General features: G+C 42.6%; 1 protein-coding gene and 1 long non-coding RNA gene across 16 annotated transcripts in view; one reads left to right on the plus strand and one right to left on the minus strand.

The window, feature by feature from the left end:
• The window catches only part of Foxn3 (forkhead box N3), a 406,647-nt gene that overhangs the window by 59,039 nt on the left and 321,879 nt on the right, over nucleotides 1–25,729 (minus strand). The window lies entirely within an intron of this gene.
• On the plus strand, nucleotides 1,223–10,160 carry LOC147822802 (uncharacterized). The gene is made up of 3 exons (XR_015444952.1): nucleotides 1,223–1,686; nucleotides 6,529–6,613; nucleotides 6,898–10,160. It is a non-coding gene; the product is annotated as an uncharacterized LOC147822802 (long non-coding RNA).

The raw sequence follows: 25,729 nt of genomic DNA on the forward strand, positions 1-25,729 counted from the left end.
TACATTATTATGGCTTTTCTTCCACACAATTACAAATAACTTCCTCTTACCAACTTCCTCATTGGATCAAAAGCCTTTGTCAGACTTTTGCAAATGTTTGCCTCATGCACAACAACTCTTGGTGACACTGCTGGGAAATGCAGTACTCTCTTTAAAAGAGAACTTTCTAATACACAAAGTATGGCCCCTTGAAATATTTGGTTTTTTAAAATTTAAAATATCTCAACATAATTAAAAAGTGTATCATACACTTATTTCCCTATTATTCAGTCTTTTCTTGAGGACTTGGTTGTCACCATGGAAACCCATCAATGGGCACTGCTGGATGCTCTCACTGCTGATATCACTAGATGGTTGCCCTAAATCCACCCTCAGTGTGCTTGTGTGTGCGTGTGTGTGTGTGTGTGTGTGTGTGTGTGTGTGTATAGTGGGGAGCTCTGGCCAGAGTCAGCCAATGCTGGGCACACACCAGCTCATTTTAACATTGCTCTGCATTGCTTGGTCCCATGAGGAAATATAGAGCCCAAGGTCTTTGGACTCTAGGGGAAAGGCATCTAAAATACTAAGATTTAAGCAACATAGAATCCAGTCTAGTGACCACCAGAGGGTAAGGGATCTATAAGTGGACACAAAATCCAGCAGTGTTTACCTTGAATCTATAGAACACAGGCCATGAGAAACCTCTAAGTTTCAGCCTCATTTTGACAGTGACAATAAAAAGGGGCCCATTCACCAGTCAGGGACACAGGTACAAGACTGAGTTCAGGCTCATGCTCACTGGTCATAAAGACATCTCAGCAAGCCAAGAAGGCAGTGTCCCTCTCCCCCCACCAAACTGGAACGGGGAGGCAATGCCCCAAATTACTTGTAATCATGTAGTGGATTCATTACCATTTCTTTGTTTTTCTTTCCTCTTCTCCCTTCCTTTTTTTTTTTAAGAAAATGAAAGTAATCATCTATATTTATAACTTGTTAATTTAGGGGCAAAGTTCTGTTGAGAGCATTTCAACTGTGGAACGTGGCCTCACTGTTGCTATAAGACACACACACACACACACACACACACACACAGGCTCAAATTTTTAAAGATGTGAACAAGGGCTGGGATATAGCTCAGCGGTAGAGTGCTTTGCTTAGCATGCAAGAAGCCCTGGTTTCATCAACAGCACCAGGGAGAAAACGTGAAACTGACAGCCAGATTTGGATACCTGTCTGATTATTTTCAGCAACTTGAATGATTATAATTTTCCAATGGAGGCTCATGCTCTGAAATTCACTTTTGAGCCATTTGGCAGGATCTTTGCTTAAGGAAAGACATTGCAAGACTGAGGTCAAAGATGAACCTGGCAATGCTGGGGGTGGGGATTCTGATGTCTGGGCTCCAGAGGAGAAAGTGGGTGTGTGGGGTATAGACCACCGCCCGGGCCTCAGAGCCAGACTCCACTGCCTTCCATTTGTCCTTGCTCACTGGGAAGGCAGCTGTGAAGATGATGAGCCAGAGCCTGGGTGTGGTGGCTGCCAGCCCCTTCCAGCCTGATAGGGAATTCTGAAAATTCTACCGGACAGTCCAGGCTCTGCTGGACGCTGGCGAGATGACTGCAAGGATCCCTGACTTGAAGAAGAACTTGAGGCGGAGGGGAAAAGGGCCTCATGGGAGACAGACTTTTTCCTTTGTGGACAATTTGGGTGAGCATCTTTTAACACCAGGGAAATTCTAAAGCACAGAGGTGCTTAAGAATCCATAGAATAATCTTTAAAATAAGAAATCAATGCAGATCTAGTATTTTAAATGTTTATTACAATTGAGAACTGGCCTATTAGAGTAACAATCAGCCTTGAAATATTAACTTCAAATGTGGATTACACAAAGGACTTACTCTTTGAGTTGAAGCAAAAAGCTCACTAAGGTGGGCCAGGGATGTAGCTCAGTGGCACCGTGTCTGCCTGGCAAGCACAAGGTCCTGAGTTCGATCCCCGGTACCCAAAATAATCTCACTAAGGTCATATATATAGAAAGTTTTAAAAGACCATAAGGTGTAACATACTTATAAGCTTAATCAGATTTATAAGAACTGCTTAAGTGCTCTGGGAGGCTTGTTTGTTGAGTCAGGCAATTGAGTACTTATAAATTTAGTAAGTTTGATTTCCTTTACAAATGCAGTTTAAAATGTTTAAAGGAGTTTAATTAACTAAGTTTGCAAATCAGACCAAACATTAATAAAAGGTCCCTTTAAAAGTGATTGTTAGGAACTGCTAGGCTTAGAAATAAAATAATGAGATCTGAGAGCAGCTCTTAAACACCCAAGGAAAAGCAAGTTTTTAGATTTCGTAAAAGAACTGATTTCAAAAAGTAAATATCAGAATTTGTTTTCTGCCCCAAATGCTTTGACACACCACCCTGCTCATATTTTATTATTTTTTTAGTTACTCGGTCTTTGCTAATGATTCATTGATGCATCTATTATATGCCAGGTACTATGCTAGGCACAAGAGAGCATGTCTGTGCTCTTACAATCCTTTTGTAGGGGAGACTGAAATATGTACACAAATAATTGTGTTAGAAAACAGCTGAGAACTGATTGTGGCCTTCTATACAGTACTCCAGAGGAAGGCTATCGATGAAGGGAACATAACGGAAATAACATTTGAAGTAGATCTGGCTTAGAATTGCTTTTTAGGGCTTGTGAGTTTGCTCTCCCCTCCACGCCCTGGTGTCACCTGCTGGACTCAGTTTACCTTATGTAGATATTCAGTCTTCTACTATGGCATTAATTGCAAACTTAGAAACTTAGATTTTAAACGTGAGACAGAATTAGGTGCAAAGTAAAGGTTAAAAGGGTATGACTGAAAGTACTTCGGGCTCTCCGGAGGAGTTTATTCTCAGAATTTTTTCTACTTCCTCTGTGACCCTGATTTTCTGTCTCACACTCACATTACAGGTGAGACTGTCAGTTAGCTGGCTCCTAGACATGTATGCCATACCAGAGATAGGTTTATGGCTGCCCCAATATTAGACGTAAAATGGGAATAAATTTATTTCTAAGATTAAGTCCAAAAGGCAAGGATGCCATTCCGGTGAGAATGATAAATTTCCAAGTGATGGGGGGGGGGCGTAATTTCAGACCATCAATCTACCAGAGAGACTTTTTATTTACTTGCTTGAATAGTATAATTATAAGCTCCTTCTCCTCCCCTGCATCCTCCTCCTCCTCATTATTATTATTATTTTATGGCATTAGGGATTGAATCCAAGGCCTTTATACTGAGCTACATCCCCAGCTCTTTTTCTTTTTTGAGACAAGTTCTCACTAAGTTGTCCAGGCTGGGCTCAAACTTTCAATCCTCCTTCCTGAGGCGCCCAGAGTGATGGGATTACAGGTGTGCTCCACCCTGCTGGGCTTACAGAAAATGTTTTAATTAACTGTTATGGGTTGAACTGTGGACCTCCCCTCCCCCATTTATGTTGAAGTCTTAACTGGTGCCTTGTTTGGAGACAGCATCCTCCGAGATGGAATTAGCTAAGATGGTCATACTGGAGTAGGGTGGGGCCCAATCCAGTGACCGGCATCCTCATGAAAATGGGAAATTTGAACACAGAAGCTCAAAGAAATATCGGGCAGAGTGGTGTTCTCTGCTGCAGACCAAGGAGCTACCAGAGACTAGGGACAGATCTCCATCGGTGCTTCTTTAGCTCCCTCCGAGGAAGCACAGCCCCTACCCACACCTTGACTTCTCATTTCTACCATGGTGAGACATGAAGTTTCTGCTGTTTGAGCCACACTGTTTCTGGTATTTTGTTATGGAGGTCCTAGCAAGTACCCTAAGTAAATGCACTGGAAGATACAGCAACATCAGGAATAGCCCACTAAATTCTACCACAGACCAAGTCACATTCGATTTCTAACTTCTCTTTAGAAACTCTGAACTTGACTCCAAGAAAAGCAAAAGTGATCTTAGTCAACATGCTGGTATCCCTCAGCACCCAAGAATGAAGAGGTCTTAAGCTGTTACTGGGTCTGGCTGACCATTTGTCCAAACCAAGACCTTCTATGTCTCAAAAAATAGAGCAGAGGGGCCAGGGATTTAGCTCAGTGGTTTCACCACCTGCCTCGAAAGCGCAAGGTCCCGAGTTTGATCCCCGGAACCAAAAACAAACAAAACAAACACAAATCAAAAAATAGAGCAGATGTGGCTGTCATCCTAACATAAACTAATATGGGTTTGCTGTGAGTCGTCTTCCCCATGGCCTAGAATAGGCAGGGTTCCCTCACTTTGTCACTTGGACTCCCTGTACAGCGCCTGCTCCAGCTACATAAAATAAGAAATCCATTTCTTCCATTCGGTCATGGGGGGTTTCTTCCTATGAGGTAATATAACCAGTCAGTTACTGCCAAATACGTGCAGGATGTCACTGTGTGGTTGTCAAACGTTCTACAGCAGGGATTCTTCAGAACGTCTAGAGGTGACTGAGGCAGACACGCTAAGATGACCCCCAATGAGCCATGATCTGTAAATCTTCCCTTCTCTTCAATACAGAAGCCACATGGCAGAGACTATGGTAGACCCTAAGCAGTTGAGAACAGCCCCAAGATGACAGGGACCACCAAGAACACAGGGACCTTGGTCCTTACTAACTGCATGGAGCTGGATTCTTGAACAACCACATGAGCTTGGGAGAGGAACCCAGTTCCAGGGAGTGGCTGACACCTTGTTTGCAGCAGCTGCTGAGACAGGAGCACACCTCCTCAGCCTCCTGACCCTCAGAAACAGAGATAATGAATGTGTGTTGTCTTAAGCCACTGATTGCAGCCATTTGTCATGCAACATAGGAAATTAATGGAGTGATCATGTCCTTTGATGAGCTGATGAAAAAGAGGAACCTCTCATTAGCAAATCTCAGTGAGACAGACATTTTGGGTTTGTGGGACGCTCTAGAACTCGCTGATGAGCCCCCGAGATGTTCCTGGACACCAGGGTATAACGATGGCCCACTAGCCTAGTCCCGTTTTAAAATATAAAGTTAAATGATATGTTTCATTCTTTATGTGTAAGACAGAGCCCCGCTGTAACATTACACGATCTTCAACCTGCTTAGAGTAATAACAAATAGATTTGAAGAAATTTCTTATTTCACTAGGGGATATTGTCAATCTTGCCTCCTCTTAATCACAGGAATAAAAAAGCACGGCTTATAGGAAACTGGGAGTGTTTTTAAAAGGATGTCTTTGGGAAGACTGGCTTAGTTCATTTCCCCACAAAAGAGAACTTCTTCAAAACTAATCTAACACATGGAAGAAATTTACTTCCGAATCCAAATATCCTATGGGGTCATTACAAAGAAACCAAAAAAATCTGGGTTTAAGAAGTCCTTGCTCTCCTACTTCCTGTTGTGTACCTGGGAGGAAGTTACTGTACTTCTCTGAGCCTGTGTTTTCTCAATCACAAAATGGGATGGTTCAAGGACTGGAGGAAATAATAGTCATATAATAAGCACCTGGCACAGGCCTAGGCCTTGTAATAAGCAACCTAAACCACCACTGCAGCCCTCATCAAGGGGATCTTTCAACTGCTCCAAAGAGGGGGAGGGAAGAGAGGGTGAGGTGAGTGAGGACAGCCACTCTCTTGCACTTAAGTCCAAGGGAAAAGAGATCAGAGCAGTGGCCACAGTGAGTACAAACCTCCCTCAAGACACCAGACTCCCGAATGCCACGCCAACACTGCAGACAACTCTGGCTTAGACAAGGATTTTGTTGGACAGAAGAAGCAGAGAAACAAAACCACAAAATAAACCAAAAAAACCCTACGGTAGAAGACTATTTGTTAACACCGCGGATTCTGACCACGGGATTAAAGTGGTTCAGTAGATAAAACACTTTTCTATTATGGTGGCTGTGGAATCATATACATGGGAGGAAAAAAAAATCTGTCATAAGACAAATGGGATTCATCTTCGCCCAAATGTACACTACAGCACAGCCTTGTTAATTAAGAAGTCAGAGGGGCCAAGGGGTAAATGTATTGTTATTTGGGCCAGGAGCAAACACCACAGGTCCCTTCCCCGCAGGAAATAAGCTTCCATGGGGTTTTCCTGCACAGGCGTGAATTTTCCCTGTCCAGTGCTCTGCCATGTCTGGAATGGAGGACCACACATAGGTGTGGGCAGGAGAAGGCAAAGAGCTGCCCCAGGCCCGAGAGAGAACATTTGGAAGAGCAAAAATGAGCTACAGCTCAGGCACTTACAGAGCAGGTTGTCGCCATCACCTGAAAGTGACCCTGCCTCATGAGTGCAGTGGGGGACGAGCAGCCAGCACACACCCCAGCCAGCCCAGAGTCTCACCACAGGAGCAGATGGCCCTGGGATCCAGCAGGCGCCCACCTCCAGGTGCCCTGGTGTGAGAGAGGGTACTGTGCCACTGATCCATGCTCCTCAGGAAAAGAGAAGGCACCCAACACCATTAACTCGTGGGTCCAGAACCAAAGTGTCATGGAGACCAATGCTTTCCTGATGAGGTATCTCTGCTCTCCTAGGAAACTGAGGAGGTGTGTCCCACCAGGCTATCACATGGTCAGCTGATATGTCCATGCCACCCTTGTCTGTGTACCTACTGGGACGGTAAGCCCTTCCGCAGAGGGATTAATACCCCTTTCACATCTGTATTGCAGGCCTCAAAATGCAACACAAGCACACAGCACTCAGAAAATGTCTGCTAAGCTGGGTGTGGTGGTGCATGCTTACATGCAAGCACTCAGGGAGGCTGAGGCAGGAGGACAGCAATTCTGAGACCCTGTTTCAGAAGGAAAGGAGGAAGGGAGGGCAGAAGGGCTGGAGGGAGGGAAGGAATCTGCTGCAGGGCAGGACCTCTACCTTGACTCTGTTTCTCTTCCTGGTCTCACCAGCTCTCAGAGCCTTGGACATCTCCATGAGGAAGCCAAGCTATTGGAGCCCAAATTCCAATCCAGCACTCCCTAGCCCTGTGACCTTGGGCAACTCACTTTCCTCCCAGAGGTGTGGTTAATGACAACACCTACTACCACCCATCCATCTCTTCCCAGCAGGAAATAAATGGGGTTAATCATACATGAAGGGCTTAAACGTTTGCCGGCCACTAAGCACTATATCAGTGCTATCTATGGTTACTATCACTTTGGCAACTTGTTTTTCATTTATTGTTTCTCATCTGTCTCCCTCGCCAGGTTCTTCAAGGGTAAACATTTGTGTCTGCTTTCTTCACTGATGGGCCCCAGGTCCCAAGAACCGCACCAGGCACATGGTCGGGCCCATACATGCATATTCTATGAACAGACAACATGGACCTGAGTTCTTAGGTAGTGGAGTCTTCCTCTTTCTAGGTTGGATTGGATAACCATCGTTACAATGTTCTGCCCTCTCTCAATGTGATGAAGGTCTCTGCTTTTTGCTAAAAAATAATAGCTCCTGTTTATAAAGTACTTTCGCATCTCTTTTCTCATATGCACGTCCCCTCCCCGCTGTCCACTGGAGTGGCACGTCCCGAGCAGCTCAGCGCACCATGAGGGTTTGAGGCTGACAATAACATCTCACACTACCTCACCTGTGAGAGGCCATTTATTACTTGATGAGAAGGAGCAAGCTGCTGTTTTTTTGTTGTTTTTTTTCTTGCATTGATTTATTTTGGATGGTTTTGTTGTTTTGGTTTTATTGAACAAAAAAAGATGAATTGTTTTTTTTTTCTTTATCCCAAACTGCTATTTTAAAATATTTTTTTCCTTTCCAATGGGGAGGGGGATACATTAGACCACTGGCCATGATAGAAAAAGTACAAAGAAAAAAAATTAAAAATTCCCATAAAGCCTTTTGGTGTTAGAACTTGATTCTTAGGAAGTATACATGGACTTGGAATGGCTCAAATTAGGATTTTTTTTTTTGACTTTAGATGGTGCAAAAAATGACACATATCTCATAGAAGCTATACTTTGAATTCGGATCTTTCCCCAGGCAAGTGATACACAGTCCGGTCCTCTTCCAGGACACTGGGCAGCAGCCGCAAGCCACAGCTCCTAGCCAGCCCCGTGACCATGAGGGAAACAACTGACATTCCACAGTGTGCAGTACTCTGTCGCTAAACTAGGATATTCAACAGACTAGGTGCTTTTTTGGCTGATAGTATTTTCAATTTCTGATGAGTTTATTGGGATATAAACCCATCATAAGTCAAAGAGTGTCTGTATTTGCAGAAATTACTATGGTTTTTGCCAAGAGAGATACTAGCTGGGCTGTTGGGTCATGTTGGCCACATGGAATTCTGGTAGTCAGGAGAAGTCCAGGCCTGTAGAAGGGGCTGGAGGAGCTAACAAGGCAGGACCCAAGATGTGGGGATGGGACAGAGTGAAGATCTGATCTGACTGCCTGCTGGTACGACTAAGAGTGAGAAGGGTAGCCTCCTATCCCCCGACTCTGAGCTTTGATGAGAGCAGGACATGAGCACCACAGGCTATTCCAAAGGTCCTGGCCAGGGACTCAAGCTCTACATGAACCTTCCTAGCATCTGAAGGCAGAAGCAGAAGCAACTGCATGGCTGCCCAGTGCTATGTAGTATGCACTGGTGGGGACCTGCCTTTCCAGGGCTGCCTCTGAGGGGCAGGGGCAGAGGTGGCTATGATTCCATGGTTCCAAGGCTGGGCAGACGGGAACAAAGGGGTCACTGATTTATAAGTCAACTCACATCGACCGGCTGCGGGGCGGGCAGGGCAGCAAATGGTGGCTACTGAGTTGACATCTGCCAGAGCTGGGATGGGTCCAAGCTGGGAATAGGTGCTAGCAGTCTCCACAGGAGAGAGGTAGGTAAGCACAGACCCTGAGTCCCGAGAATGCTACCTGCCCTGAGGGTGTAATGCTTCCTAACTGTATCTGGGAAAACTCATGGGAGTGACTTCACAGAAGCCATAAAACTCACTACTTTATTGAACTTTCTCATCTCTGTGACTCCAGGTTTCTGACCAGCTAGCCAGAAGGTTCCTATATACCAGAATCTGGTAGCCAGTTCTTTCAAGTTTCTCATCTGTAGGGTAGTATTTGTGAAACTGGAGGCTTTAAACAAACTGCTCACATGTACACGCAGTTCATCCTGCACACAGTATCACAGGACAGACAGTCCCAATGTGCTTTAGTCAATAACATCACTGCTCTGGCTATTACAGGAGACTATGAATTTTTGCTATCTTCTATCCCCATTTCAATCGATGTAAACCAGGACAAGAAAAAGCAGGACCCTTACTTACATAACTGGGAAGGATTATATAACAAAGGTCTTGGTGTAACTTTAACTGTATCCGAGCCAAAGACAGCTGGAAGAGCACATCTTTGCACAAGTAATGCGAGCCATCGAGGGTTGTGCAAAGCATTTTTCAATATTGGTTTAGCTAATCCCACTTACTCACTGTTGACAAAAATCTTCTGGTCTTCTAACCTTGTTTTTCCCAGAACTGGATGGAGCAACCCCACTTCAGGGCGACAGTTTGTTAAAGTGACAACTCATGAGCAATTACAAGACATGATGCAAAGAAAGAAAACAAGAACGTCAATTTCTCTGCGAAGCTGGTCTCTGGTGCCCAGCATGGCAAACAATAATTTCATAATGCTGCCACCTCTGCCATTTCAAAATGGCAGGACACTGATCACTGGTTACAGGAGGCACTGGCACTGAGAGACACCTGAAAGCCACACAGCCTTTCTTTGCTGGACGAACCCAAGAAACAATAATAGTAATAACAAAGACAACCTCCTCCCTCTTCCTTGCAGTGTGCTGCCAAGCAAAATGATCCTTCCTCATGTCTCCTTTATGCCTTACTGACAGAAATTACATTCAAGGACACTCAACACAAAGGATGCTCATGGGAGATACAGGCCTTGTGGGTGACATTCTTTGGACCCTGTAGGACAGATATTGATTTAAAGCCACTGAGATGCCATGTATGCATCGTTATCTGCCACAATGAACCTACCGGCATTCCACACTTGTGATTTAAAGCAAACCTAGAAAGCTGGAATCTAATGGAAACAACATTGGTTGCTTTACTTCACCCTGCAAAAGGACAGGAAAGTCAGAAGACGGTGAAAATGATAACTTGGTGGTGTCTGAGGTCATGGAATGGCTGCTGTTATAAATTCAATACTCCACTAACAGTGCCTGAGCTTGGTCAGGAGCTGGAGTTTCCCATCCACTGGGGACATTTTTTTTCTTTTCAATAACACACAGCAAAACTAAACATTCATAGGATTTTTTTAAAAGTTGTGTTAATTATTTTTTTAAGCCTTTCCTGAGATGCCCCATTTTTGCTTTTTCTCTTTTGTAATCTCTTTGCCCAATGGTTTAAGTTAAAATTCTATGCCCCAAAGAAAACTTTAAAAAATCAGAACCATAGAATCTGAACTCTTAGTCCTGATGTGAGATTCAAGATCTGGGTTCAAGTCCTCCCTGCTCCTGGCATAGTGACCTTAGGCCAGGCACATAGTGCTTCATGGCAAAATGACCAGCTATCATTTATTGGAACAAATCAATTCAAGTCCCTTTGCCTGGCACCCTGTGATTCCAGTCCAGCTCCCATCTTCTAATGGTTAACTATGCCACTACTGGCTGTGCTGGGGAATCCCTGGAAGAATCAGAAAGTCTCTGCTTACATTCTGCCTCCCAAACCACAACACTCTGGCCCCTGCCCATAGGTCAGAAACCAAGGGTTCCCGATGATCAATCCCCCCAGAGACCACCTAGTAGCCACTGTGATGTGACTTCCACAGCAACACCTGGCCTTCACTAAAGACTTGGGTAGAATCCAAGTCAAATTCCTCTAGCACATGGCCTGGCACATCCTAGGCACACTAGTTCCCAGGGCTGCTATAACAAACTACCGCAAACTGGATCGCTTAGAACAACAGAAACATATTATCTCATAATTCTGAAAAATAAGTCAGAAGTCAAGGTGTAGGCAAAGCCATGCTCCCTTTGGAACCTACTGGGGAGAAGAGTGGTTGTCAAACCTTGACATTCCTTGGCTCACAGCTGCCACCCCAATTTCTGCATCCACGGCCCAATGGCTTTCTTTCCTGTGTGTCTTGTCCAAATTTCTGCTTCTAAAGACATTAAGTCCTGCTGGACTAGCGCCCACCTGAATGCCTTCATCTTAACTTAATTACACCTTCAAAGACCTCAATCCCCAAAGAGGTCACCTTCTCAGGTAGTACTGGGAGTGGCTTAGGACTTTACTATATTTCAGGATGAACACAATTTAACCCACAACACTAAGCAATCTGAAAAAGAAACTGAAGTGCACAAATGCACATGGCAATGACAAGAGCCTATATTAATGTAGTGAAGGGAAAACCAAAGTAGTCATTATGTGTGAGGGAAAGATATTCATCTTTCAGTGGCTGCACAGGTATGGGCTGGCATACTTCTCTCCTCGGCCAGGCTGTACAGTTTCTTGCTGCCACCCTGAGCATGCCTATTTCCTGTCTTAGCCTACCCGGCCCTGTAGTCCTTGTCCCCAGCAGTATCCCTCTCCGCTACCTTAACTCCTCCTCACCCCATAAGCTCTAGCTCACATCTTACCCCTGCAGCATGCCCATTCTCCCAGGCAGAAAGGAAGTCATCTGCCTCTGGTTTTGATGGAAGTTATCTACCTCCTGCCTTGAACTATGCTCACTTTAGCCTGTGCTCTGGGGATCACTCCCTGAGTTCACGTGCTCCTCCTTACTCAATCCCCGGGCCCACAGTAGGTGCTTGTAAATATTTGCTAAAGTAAACTGACAGCAAGATAAGAATAGAAAGAAATATCTGCTGTTTCTAAAAACATCGCCATGGAGAAGGACCTTTGAAACCAGGCACTGTTAGAACCCTGTGGTTTGTCAGTTCCCTGGATGAATGGCTGTGTGCTCTACCCCTAGGCCATACTTCTTTGAAATCCTAAAAAGGCCTAGGAGATAAGCTCACCGTTTAAAGTGGAGAGTGGGGGCCCCTCAGAGAGAGAGAGAGAGAGAGAGGAAAGCAGATTTTCCCCAGGAGCCTCACTCATCTCTTGATTTTAACCCCACGGCTCATTTTAGACTTCTGACCTCCAGAATTCAAAGATAATAAATTTGTGTTGTTTTAAGTGTGCTGCAATATATTATAGCAGCAAAAGGAAAATGATACAGAAGTCTTCTACTCTTTCAGATAGGGAAACTGCACTGCAGCCCAGGTGAGGGCAGATGTCTTTTACGTAAGGTCACACAGCTAAGAAACAGCAGAGCTGGTGCTTGTGACCCAGCCTACAGCTCCCGGTTGGGTCAGCACTGCTGTACAACGTGTTCTGTTCGGGGCTGCAGGCATGAGGCCACTGGCTCTCAGCTGAGGAGCAGCACAGGGCCCTAGTGGCACACCTGAAACTGTCCTTCTTGGATGTCTGGCCGTGGTCATAAGAGTTCCTGGACAAGGCAGATTGAAGGAGCCTTTGAGAGCAGCAGCCAGCACCTGCTTAGCAAGGCCTGTAGAGCACTTTTGGGAGATTCAGCACCCACCGAGAGCAAGCAGTGAGCTAGAAGAAGGTTCCCTGGTCATCTGTCCCCAGTTTGCATGTGCTGATTAGAAGCTGTGCTTTTAGCTAGGCAGAGCAGCACACAGCTGTAATTCCCAGCACCTGGGAGGCTGAGACAGGAGGATCACCACGAATTTGAGGCCAAGATGAGCTACATAGTCCAAGGCCAGCCTGAACTATGTAGAGAGACCCTATCTCAAAAAAGTTGCACTATTAATTATCCTGGAAGGGTGGCCTAATGCCCCTAATGCAGTAGTCTTGGGGACATGTGTGGCTTCTGGTTTGGGGGCCATTGGGCTCAGTGGGCAGGCCTGAGTTCTAAGGGTTTAAAAAGTTCTGCTTTCTATGAATTCCATCTGCTGGCTGCCAAGCTCTGCATCCTGACTCCTAGAACTGACCCAGGGTTATTGCACCCTGTAAGTTACCAGCTCTTTCAGCCCAGAAAGATTCCTGCTGGTCTTTTGAAAAGCTAGCTTCTAACATCAACTGCCTACATATGGCAAAGGGCAAATTCTCCCCCAGCCTAAGTTTCAGCGCCCCTGTGACATATAACAATGTAACAAGTGACCAGAGGCATGCAGCATGCCTAGAGCTCCTCTGTGTGAATATCTGCTGTTAAGAACAGCTTGCTGCAGCTTGTAATAGCTAAATCTTGGAAACAGCCCAATTGCCCACCAACTGACAAATGGATAAAGATTTTTTTTTTATACAATGGAGTACTACTCTACCATAAAGAAGGAAGAGCTTCAGACATTTATAGCTAAATGGATGGACCTTGAAAACATAGTCTTAAGTGAAATAAATCAGACATACATTATTACTGCACTGTTTCTCTGGTGTGAGAAACCGAAAGTGGAAATAAGGGCTAAAATGTATAACAGATATTGGGAAATGGGAAGAAAATGTTCAAATGGGAAGAGGAAGGAGGGAGAAAGGAAGGGACAAGAAAACAAGTGAAAATAGAAGGGAAAAATGGAAAAAAGCTTTTGTACATAGGAAGGGGAGGGGGACCGGGGGGCTGGGGAAAAGGGGCCAAGATGTACCATGCACAGGTGCAAATTCCCGATGATGAGTATTATCATTATGTATGCCTAAAATGTACCAACAAATGTTTTTGCTATATTTTTTAAAAGGACAGCTTGCAGGTAGTACGGTTTCAATGGATGCTACTGGCACAGCAGAGTTCACTGACTGGCTGGAATAAGAGGCCGTCTAGGGGCCCAAACACTCTGGTGACCCTAACAGGGTCTTTCTTCTCCTAGGAAGTTTAAGAAGTGATGCCAGACAGCTCATGTGGCTATACATCTCTTTCCTTGATCCAAATCTCTTTTCTCTATATCTTTTAGAATCAAGCAAATCAAGCCATGGTAAACTGGGGGATCCCATTTTTCCACTCACTGAGAATGGAAAAAAAAAAATCTTGAGTGCAAAGTTTTCTTTTCTTTTATAACAAATTCTACAGCTCCTTAATAATATACCAAAAACCTGACAACCCAAAGGGACTTCAGCTTCCAGGAAACAGGAGTACTTTTCCCAATTCTTCCCACTAAGTACAGCTAAAAGCCCTGGAGATTATACATGAAACAAACATGAGACTCTTAAACATGGAGAGAAGAACGCAGACAGGAGGTCAGCATAAGAAAAGGAAAACCACAGACCAATATCCCTTATGAATACAGACATAAAAAATTAACAAAATATAACTCGGAAATATACAAATAGAATTATATACTGTATCGTGATCAACAGAAGCTTATTCTAGGAATGCAAGGCCAGTTCAATATTCAAAAATCAATGTAATCAACCCATCATATCAATAAGCTACAGAAGAAAGAACATTAGCATTATTAACTAATACAGAAAAAGCTAATATTTAATTATGATAAAAATACTCAGCAAACTAGGAATAGAAGGAAACTTATACGATCTACAAGACCATCAACAAACAAACAACAACAAAATACAGCAAATATTATATTTAGTGGGGAAGAATTCAATGCTTTCTCCCAATGACCTAGCTCTCATTAATCTTACTCAACATGGTGTTGAAGGGTTTAGCCAGTGCAATAAGGCAAGAAAAAAAAAAGCATATCTATCAAAAGGAAGAAATAAAACTGTTCCATTTGGAAACTATTTACATAGAAAATCCCAAGTAAGGTACAAAAATAGTTCTGGAACTAATAACTACATTTAGCAAGGTCTTGGGATAAAAGCAAGCATAAGATGTTACCAAAAATATGGTGTGTGCATTTTTCAACAGTTTTATTACAGTAAAAGATACATTAATCTTCCTCAAAATACTCATTCACTTTGAACACACTTGTTCCATAATTTTTGCCACTTTCTGACCCAGCTCTGGAAGTACCCTTTCAAGAGTATATCTTTAGTTCCACTGTCCTACCTAAGCTTAACATTCAGAATCAATTCACACTGTTTATCTTTCATGGTCATTTTTTCTTTGGGGAATAGACAGAAGTTGCATGGTGCCAGATCTGGTGAATAAGGTGGATGAAGACACATCATAATGTTTTCATGAGCCTACCTTTCTCTGGGATGGCACTTGGCAGCAGCATTCACCATATTTGATCACGTTTTGAAAGACATGAAAGAGGACTTCCAGAACTGGTTTATAAAGTGCCAAGAATGATGGGATAAGTGTGCTTGATATAGGAGGAGTATATTCAGGGGGGAAAGTTAATAAATTATTTAAACATTCCATCACATATTTTAATTACTTTATACATAATCCATTATATTCTGATAGACTAGCAATGAACAAGTGAAAACTCAAAACCTTAAAAATATGCCATTTATAATCGTGTAAGAAAAATAAAATACATAGTTATAAATCTATAAAACATACTGTATTTGTAAGCAGGAAACTATAAAATGGTAATGAAAGAAACCAAATGAGAGTGAAAAGGTACAACATGTTCATGGATTTGTGAACTCAATACAGTAAAGATGTTATCTGTCCCCCAAACTGACAGATTTAATGCAATTCTTGCCAAAATCCTAGCAAGAACATCTTCGTAGATACAGATGAAGATCACCCTAAAATGTATGTGGGAAGGCAAGAGAATCAGAATAGCTAAATTAATTTTGAAATAGTAAAATGGGAGGAATCAGTCTTGCAATTCAAGACTTACTATAGCTACAGTAATTAAGGCTATACGATCCTAGTTGAGGCAAGAATAAAGGAGCCAGAAATTGACCCCACAAATATGCCCAACTGACCTTTGACAAAGGTGCAAAAGCAACTGGATGGCAAAAGGTTACCTTTTTAGCAAATGCTGCTGGAAATGGACAGAAGCATTTGTCTGATGCTGTCTTTATTTCCAAATCTTACACAAAAAAGGAAAAGTTACAGATTATGTATTTATGCACAAACATAAAACTATATAACTTTTAGAAAAATAGAAGAAAATCTTTATACGTATAACTAGGCAAAGTTTTTAAGCAACATTGAAAGCACAATCATAAAAGGAACAATTGATAAATTAGACCATTAATATAAAAACATTCTTGGCTTTGCAAAAGTTCCTTTGAAGATGATTTAAAAAGATGAGTCATGGACTTGGAGAAAATATTGGGAAACCATATATCTGAAAAGGGAATAGTATTGAAAATATATAAAGAACTACCAAAACCTCAGGGGGAAAAAACCCAAATAATCCAATTAGAAAATGGGCAAAAGACATAAAGAAACTTTTTTTTTTCTGAAGAGGCAAATAACCTCATTGAATTTTGTTCAGCATCATTATCCATTCAGAAAATTCAAAATAATGCCACCAGGAGCTGTCATTATATACTTGCAGAATGGCTAAAGTTAAAAAGGAAAATAGCAACACCAACATTTGGTGGCAAAGATGCAGAGAAACGGAATCACTTATGTATTGCTAGTGGGAATGTAAAATGGTACAGCCACTCTGGAAAAGTTTGGCAGTTTCTTAGAAACTAAAAATGCAGCTTAACTTACGAATCAGTGATTGCTTTCCTGGGCATTTATCTCCAAGAAATGAAAACTCAATATTCAAGCAAATCTTTTACAAGTCACTTTATTTGTAATAGCTTCAAACTGAGGGGAAAAACACACCAAATGTTCTTGAAGAGGTCACAGAGGAAAGAAACTGTGGTACAACCACACCGTGAACTATTGCTCGGAAAAAGGAACGGACCACTGATACACAGCAACTTCGATGGATCTCCAGAGAATTACGCTGAGCTAAAAAAGCCAAACCAAAACATTGCATATACTCTGATTCCACTTATACAACATTTCTGAAATGACACAAGTATACAAATGAAGAACAGATGAGTGGCTGCCAGGAGATAAGGGAAGAGAGGAGATGGTGAGGTGGGCATGGTGATGGAGCAACCTGCAGCATCCTCGAAACGATAGGAAAGTCACGAATCTTGTCTATGTCAATATCAATACGCTTGTTGTGATACTGCCCTAGGGTTTAGCAAGGGGCTATCATTGGGATAAACCGGGTAGAGGATACCCAAGATCTTCTTGTATTTTTTTTTTTTTTACAATTGCATGTGAACCTACAATCATCTCAAAATGTCTTAATTTAAAGGCAAAAACTGACCGCCTCTTCCAGCAACATTTTTTTCTCATATTAGGAAGGACTAGCAAAGCACTAGAAAGGTTTAGTAAATAATATCTTAGCCATGCTCTTTCTTCATCTCACTTTATAATTCTTTAAGGCACACATAAGTGTTAGCACTACTTCATATGCATTATATTTCATCACATTTGTCTGCTTCGTTTCCCCTACTGAAAGTAAGTTCCATGATGGCAGGGACTCTGTCTTGTTTACATGCTAGCACATGAGGGCGATGGAATTTCCTAAGAAGATGTTGCTTAATGAATATTGGGGAACTCAATAATGTTCCAGTGCCTTTTCAGTCAGTGCATTTTCAATTTCCTTTCTCCCAATTCCATCTGCTCTAAGGAGATAACTCTTCAGCACCAGCTACCTTTAAAGTAGAGGACTTCAATCTTCAGCTCTACTCTGAACCTGCTCCAAGTACCTATCCACCCTTCTACGTTCGGAGCACCAGAACTAAACTCAAGGCTGGCAACCATTCCCATGGGTCGGTCCCCGCCCAGGAGCCCACAGCTTCCCATTCTGAGGACCTGCGGCCTTGTGAACATGTCTCCTGACCCCAACTTTAGTTCTTGTTTGGATCATTTTGATATACCTCTAATTTAATCTGTACACAGATCCTAGGATATCTTGAACCAATCTGATAATCTTCAAATTACAGTGTTTTCTAAGAATGTCTCAGCTGTCAGTATCATACACGAGGATGTAAATGTTTTATAATGGCTCTATATGTCAGCAACTTCTAACTTCTTACCACGTTCCTCATAATCATGGAGGTGGTAACAGCTGAGCATTACGCTGCCTAGGGGACACGCTCATTGCCCAGCCAGAGAGTGGCCATGAAGGTCAGTAGAGCAGGTCCTTTAGGTACACGAAGAACTGTAGTTAGAAATACATTCTAAGAGCCTAGTAACTATTGGATGCTCAATAAATACCGTAATTGTGGGCTCAATGAATAAACCAAACTACTTCCTTTCAGAGTACAGTGGCATTTCTAGGCTTAAAACCTGATAATAACAATAACAATGCATTTACTCAACTACATCAATAGTGTAAGTGAAATGTATCAATTTCTAAATGGCTCTAGGAGATTATAAATTTAAAGTCTCACTATCAGAAGAATTCTAGCTTACCAGCCTTGCCACCTTGGAAATGACAAGTAGACAACATAATTGCAAACTGCTGGTAATTAACATACACTCAGCTATAGCAAACATGAAAATTTAAAATGAACAATTATATACCCAAAAAAAAGACAGACTGTGAGCGATCAACGGGAGGAAAAAGGCAGAACTCTATGAGATGGTGTTAAATGTAGATATAATTCACTCCACTGTCCTCCTCAAGAGCTTTTCCAGCAAGGAGCAGAGAATGTTTCCTGTCAAACCAGCGGAACCACAGGGTTGAATTGGTATCTCCAAACAGGCAATTTCCCTAGTTGTAAATGACCAGCAGCTTTGTGCGAATCAATGGGGAAGTTCTCATCTCTTCTTTGGGAGTTTTATTTCGGTTCATCTGTCTTCCTTTGTTATAAGCTGGGTTTAAGGGGTCCAAAGAGAAAGATCTATATTCTGTCCCTCAGATTGGGAGGGGGTAGTTTTTATATCTTGTCCACTTGGAATTCAAAGAGAGTAATTTCAAGTCACTCTGCCTTTTCAAGGCCAGAAAACTGGATGGGATTTACGTACTATGTCCAGCAAGAGAGGCACAAGATCCAAAATAAAATAAATCACAGGGCAAAGGAAATGAACACAGGGGCAAATAAGCTTTTACTGCAAAGATGCAGATGGTTGTAGACTAGATTGCATGGTCACCTCATGAATCAACTGTTTAGTCTTATTTCCTGCCTATACTGTCATTTTATTAACAGTGATAACACCCATGATAATGACAGTGATGATAACAATGATACTAATATTAGGAGTTTCCCATTTTTGAAAACCTATCACATGGCTGTTAGCCTAAATGTAAGTTCCTTCTGCTCACAAGGACCCTGCAACATTATTATCTATTCCATTTTACTAATGAAGAAACTGAGGTCCAGAGGTCACCTGGCTCATACATTTTGGAGCTAAGAGGATGTAATCTTAGGTTTAAGTCTAAAGAGCTAGAGAAAGATTTATATTCTGTCCCTCAGATTTGGGGAAAGGTGAGTTTTATACCTTGTCCACTTAGAATTCAAGTAGAGTTAGTCCCAAAAGCAACTGTTCCATGATGCCATGTTCTCCCTTTTGTTCATCCAGCAAAAATTGGTGAAGACCCCAATCTGTGAAGTGTACACATTTCCCTCTGTGATGTGCAGACATCTATTAGGCATCAAAAGGCTAAGTATGAGGCTTGCTGGGGAACCTGGCATTGGCCCCACCTCAACAACACTGGGAAGAGGAGGGAAATCCAAGTGGTCAACGGAGCCAGTGTGGGGCCTTTTATTGAGTACCCTGACTTCTCCATGAACACAGGATGGTCCTAGGCAAATATCTGTCAGAGCATTCCCTTCAAATGAGAAAAAAGAACTGAGCAGCACTTGGATTATTATCACTTTGGAAAATGAGAGGCACTAGGATAGAACAAGTACCAGGGAAACAATGAGCAAAGGGCATGAACAGAAAATAACAGAGAAAAAGAAATACAATCGGCCTTCAAATTCAATCAACTAAATAAATAGTATCACTCTTCAACCAACAAGAGCAGGATACTCATCCAAAGATACCTGTGTACCTGAGTGTTCACTGCACACTGTGGAGCGTGCACTACCAGGATGGCTATAATATAGGTGGTATATTCAGACAGTAAAATACTATGGAGTCAATAAACGGGATGTACCGATACAGTGCATCTTCATAATAAAAAAAGTCTGAACAGTGCATATGGGGTGCATATGTGAGTGACTGGGTAAATGCACACACACACACACACACACACACACACACACACTACGCTGCGTAAAGGCATCAGCTACCCAATGACATGTAAGAAACTGGTCATAGTGGTTACCTCTGGTGAGGGGATCTAGGAAGCTGGATTTCTTTGGTAGGAGAATGACTCACTTTTCATTTATGATTTTAACAACATACTAAAAGAAATAGAGAAGTGATCCGAGTGGTGCGGAGCAAGGTATGACAGGCTTGGGGTCCCAAGGATGGCAAAGCATAAGTAGGCCAGGCTTCCAGGGCCATGACTTCTAGCCAGAGCTGTAGTCCCGTTAGCAGCACCTGTACAGATAGCCTCAGTTTTCTTTTTTCCATGACTCACTCGATATTTGCCATCCACAATAATCACTCTTGGTAAAATTGCCCCAGTTTCCCCGGCTCTGTGATTCGGTTACTTAGCGGTGACTCTGATAAGACTCAATTTTCCAATTAGCCTCATCATCCCTGTTGCTGATATTGTTGTTCTCTGAGTGACAAGTAGACGATGACAGAGGATGGGCCAGGCAGAACTCCATTCCTGTGACATTAGCGACCCACAGGAGAGCAATGGCACTGCTCCTTGGTGACCTGTGGCTCGACGTCCAACCCAAACGTTCAGACAGATTTGAGGTTTCTGGAGAGAAAGTACATGTCAAGCTTATGTTCTCAAAATGTGCACAAGTGGTACTCGGTCCGTGGATTAACCCCAGCAAATTTTCCGATTCAAGCCAACTTTGTCCCTACTAACTACCCACTGCTCTCCATCCACACCCGTGAGTGGCTCGTGTGAGCGGGAGGTCAAGCAGCTCAAACCAAACCTACTGAGACGCTTGACCCAGACTGACCTGGGTTCTGCCAAAACAAGTGTCCAGTCTCTGTTTTCTGGCTGCATGACATCAGGTGAGATGCATGTATTTTCCTGCCTGTGTTTGCTCATCAGTAAAGTGTGGACATTAGTGTTTAAGGAAAGGTCACAGTCTGCTCGTTCTATGGAAGCAGAAATTGGAGTCATTCATACCATTGATTCCTTCCATCCAAAAACAATAGGCAAATGACTATGAATAGTTTTGGGGGGATTCTCTTTACAACCCCACACCTGTGCCCTGAGACTGATGCTCTGAAATATGGCTTTCAGAACCTTGGAGAAGTGAAAGAAGTCATCACTGAGGATGGGATGAGAAGCTGAAGTCTCTTTCTCTTGCAGAAATATACAAATGTAGCCCTATTAGGGGTGTGTCCCCCATTCCCCATAAGCTTCTTTCTCTTGGATCAACTCCGACCCCCTCTCCCTTTGAGAATCTCTCCTGGCCACCATAGCTGTGCTGTTCTCCCAGGTAAGTGGACTGACCAGGGTGGTCAAAGAACTTCATTTAGGACTTCAGCTTTTTTATTAGAATGTTTGCTGCTCCTGGAAACTAGGAGCCAGTATAAGATGCCAGTCTATCTGGGCTACTCTCTTCCACAGAGGATGTTTACTTTAAAAGCTACAGAATGACTAGTGATCCCCATTTGTGTGGCATTGGAGGTAGCAAAAAGGACACACAGAAAAAGGCAGAGTGAAGAAGGCACAGTGCAGCCCTAATTCTACACCCTTTCTTGAACCCTAACCCTTAGCAGACTTCCACTCCCCAGGACTGATGACTTCCAGCTACACGCCTGGGCTGAGGGTCCCGGGAGGTCCTCAATCCTGACTGCAGAAGCCTCTATCTGAATATTTCTTCTTAAGCTATTTGCTTCCTGTTACTTGCAACCACAAGAAGGCTCAGGTATTCCCAGTCCCATCTGTGTAGATCCCAATCAGCATCTGAGAGCAACCTGCAGAGGGCACTTTCAGTTTTGAGACAAAGAATTACGATAAAAATGCCAAATCTGTGGCATTACCTTTATTTTGCCTGATTGCATTACTCAAACAGAAAGAGCTATGAATAATAATAATAATGAAGATACCATGAAAGTAAAATATTTGACACTCACAAGATTAAAAGCTGAATACAGTAATCTTCTCATAATCATCACGGGATATGCAGCACATAATCAACAATTACACTGGGAAAATGCCTGAAACTTGATGCCTAAGTACCAGGAAAAGGCAAAGGCTAAAGGCAGGAAATCAATGCCAGAGCAGGAGGAGGAAGTGTATCCAATCTAAATACTGCATGTATTATGATAAGAGAATTCCACATTTTCCTATCAATGCTAGGCATAAAAATAATAAAAACAATCCAACAATACACACCCCAAACCAAAACACTCTAGCAAGAGCTATTTAAAAAAACCACTTAGAGCACGCACATAATGGTGACATAGTCCATTAATCAGTGTGCTTTTTTATTAACAGCTTTATTGAGGTATAATTTATACTTTCTTTATGCAAGAGTTTTTTCCATCCCTGATGGGAGACAGAAAAAGAGTAGAATGGCCCAAGCAGGAAGCCAGAGCCTGGTAGGGTAAGAGGCTGAGGTGAAACTGACCCAAGAGAGCGACAGAGCAACCCTTGCTCTTGCAGGACAGTGGGGGTACGCACCCACTGACTATTAGGAAGTGTACACGTATGTTCATATCTAAAGCATTTTAATTAAAAACAAAAGAAGCCAGGTCAAAGCATCTCATGACCAAGAGGAAGTAACTCGGCAACCTTAGGAAATGAGCAGTCATTTCCAACAAACTGCAATCGCGTTTGGCTAAGTCAGATTTTTACAATATGAGTTTTATTTTTAATGCTCTTTTTACAGAGCTAATTCATTCAGGATGCATCCAATGTAAGCAGCACTGACATCTCATTGTATTATAAATAGCCTCCTTTCAGGAGGGCTGAGAGGCTAGCAGTGTTTTTTTGACCTAGATACAGTTCTGACAGCCCGTGACCTCTATGCATGGTCTTGTTGTGTTATTTTATAAGAACACATCCTAGATGGCTACAACAGCAAGGCCATATGAAGACTTCATGAACACATAATAATGCTGCCCTTTCATTTCCAGAGAGGGTTTATTTTCCTTCTTCTGTAGGTAAATACAGCAAATCTAACATCATAGAATACAATTGAAGTAGCAAATGATCAATGTCAACCACAATAATAGTACTTCAAAAAATTACTTCAACAATCCTATTTTTGCCATTTTCTATGACCCATGGAGGTGAGTGGATGCTGTGAATGGGCACCTGGCAACTCTGAGGGAAGAAGCTAAACATAGCCATGTCTGCAGTGCATCCGCCAACGGCACCACGTGAGCACTCTCTCTGAGATGCATCGGTTCACATAAGGGCTCCCCTAAGCTCCATCTCACAGGAGAATGAAAACAATAAAAGCTATATTCAGCCCTGGCTCCGCAAGAAAATCTCTTTGCACTGATGCTAATAGGGGTGCTCAGAGAAAAGGGTTACAATAAACTAACAAATCCCCCAGACCCAACACATAGCCAATTAGTCAAGACATGCGTTTAATCTTAACACTGGGTATCCAGAAATCCTTTCTATACAGAATTGACACAGAATCACTCCCAGAAACCAAGAAAAATTAAATCAAATTTTGGTGAGAAGATATTCTTAGACACAAACCATTATACTAGTAATGGCCTTTCTTGCCTTTAAATTTGATCTTACAATACAAATGAAACTTCAGGCAAGTCCCCAAAATAATCCAGGAGTCTTCATATATTTTGGCCTGTATAATCCACACCTACAAATGTCATCTTCAAGCCCTTTTACTGTATCTTCAGTGAGTAAGGAGACACAGGAATCTGCCTGTGGCCAAAGACGCTCAGAGTTCACCTAACAACCGTCATGAAAACCTTGCGAAGTATGAAGAGTATGTATGTCAAAGCTATTAGAATTTTTTATAAAAAGTCTGTTGTCTGATTTCCTACAGGCTTGGGGCATTTCTAATATGTAAGCTGAAATACATACACAAAAGGAAATTTGCCATTCAGAATAAGAAGTGTGTAAGAATTTTACTTCAAAGAAGGCTATGAAGAAAATCCACTTACCTGTTGTTTTATAACTTCAAGAATGAAGATTCCCCATACTTAACTTTTTTCTTAAGAACAAAGAGAAGGCAAACGGGAAAAGTGAAGATTGGGGCACATGAAAATCCAGTTATCGTTCATACACATATACAAATGTGACAGCGGTTTTCAGAGAGAGGCTACAGGCGGATGAAGAAATGCTGAAGCTAGAGGGGTCCAGTCCTCGCTAAACTGAGCACCTCGCCCATGCACTGCCTTCGACTTGCATTAACCAAGAACTGCACTCTTCTAAATGCTGCACACACAGCAACAAAGCAAGGACAAAGTCCCTGCTCTTAGATCTTATATTCCAGGGTTGTAGCAGGAAGACAGAAAATGACAAAGATATATATATTGTCAGATGGCAGGAAGTGCTAGGGAACTGACAGTAGGAGCTGCTGAATGAATTTTACAGACGAGCAAATGGAAACTTCAAGTTCAAAGCAGTTTGAAGGCAGCAGCAGGACTGAATAATGTGATTTGGGCTTCTAAATGTTTCCTATGCAGCACTGGAATGCTAAAGTAGGAATAAAGACAAAGGAGAACTTGAGAAGGATGGGCCTAGTGATGAGGTTTTTGGAAGTGCATGCAGAAGACATGAGTGGCAATCATTCGGTGCTCTCTTCCCTTTCCTTCTTTGTAATGCTGCCCTCATCTACCTACGGAGCTGACCAGTCTGACCCCTGAACTTGAAATAGCAAAAGTGTTTCTGGGCACAAAATACCCCAGGGCAAGAAATGTTTTCTTTGTCTGAAAAATGAGAAACAACAACCTAAGAACATTTCACCATAGATTTCCCATTTCAAAATTTCTTGGCCTTTGCAAAGGGGAAAAAGGAAAGAACCAAGAGCCTGGTTTCTTCAGTTTCCTTTTTTTAAAGTGAGTATTTCTCACAGTATACTTTTGTTTTTCATTTGTAGCTCCTTAGCCTCAGGGTTATAAACGATTTGTGAAGTAAAATAAAGGAGAAGTCTGCTCCCTCCACCAGGAGTGTCATTTGGAAAACTGGTTCAGTGAGAAGAAAGGAATTTTCAGCTAACAGAGACATGCGATAGGGTGTTTCGAAATTCACATTTTTTCCTCTTCCTCCAAAAAAGTGGAGCTTTTCTGTACATGTTCCGTAAGTGGCTTCCCTGGTAAATACCCTCACAGACAAACTCCTGGGGACATTCTGCAGGGGTGTCACCCTCATGTGACACATGCCAAGCAGTGAGTGAACCAGGCCCAGGCACCTCCCAGGTGCTGTCAGGGTTCAGTCAGAACACACAATCCAGCAGAACCTGACTTGCAAATGTCATTCAGGAAGTCATTTTGTGGGGGAAAGGGTGATGGCAAAAGTGTACAGGGTCTCCTACCCTGTCCCACCGTGATGAAAATAGTCTACAATGGATAATGGTGATGGCTGCACACGGCTGAGACTATACAAAAAACCACTGGATTGTACCCCTCGAATGTGGGAATTGGATGGTCTGAACAGGAGCTGCAGCTCAAAACTGTCACTCAAAAAAGTCACCATTTTCATCAACTCCCAAAATGTCAATGGCCTTTCTCATGACATCGTTGTCACATCGGAGGGCTAAAGCTAAGAACTGCTGCTTGGGTTTTAGTTGTGTTACACTTTTAAATTAGGAGATCTGCTTTCCCGCGGGAGGA

This window comes from Heterocephalus glaber, unplaced genomic scaffold (genome assembly GCF_053883595.1).
Source record: "Heterocephalus glaber isolate CG9 unplaced genomic scaffold, H.glaber_assembly_v1.0 deba00001608, whole genome shotgun sequence".
NCBI lineage: Eukaryota > Metazoa > Chordata > Mammalia > Rodentia > Bathyergidae > Heterocephalus > Heterocephalus glaber.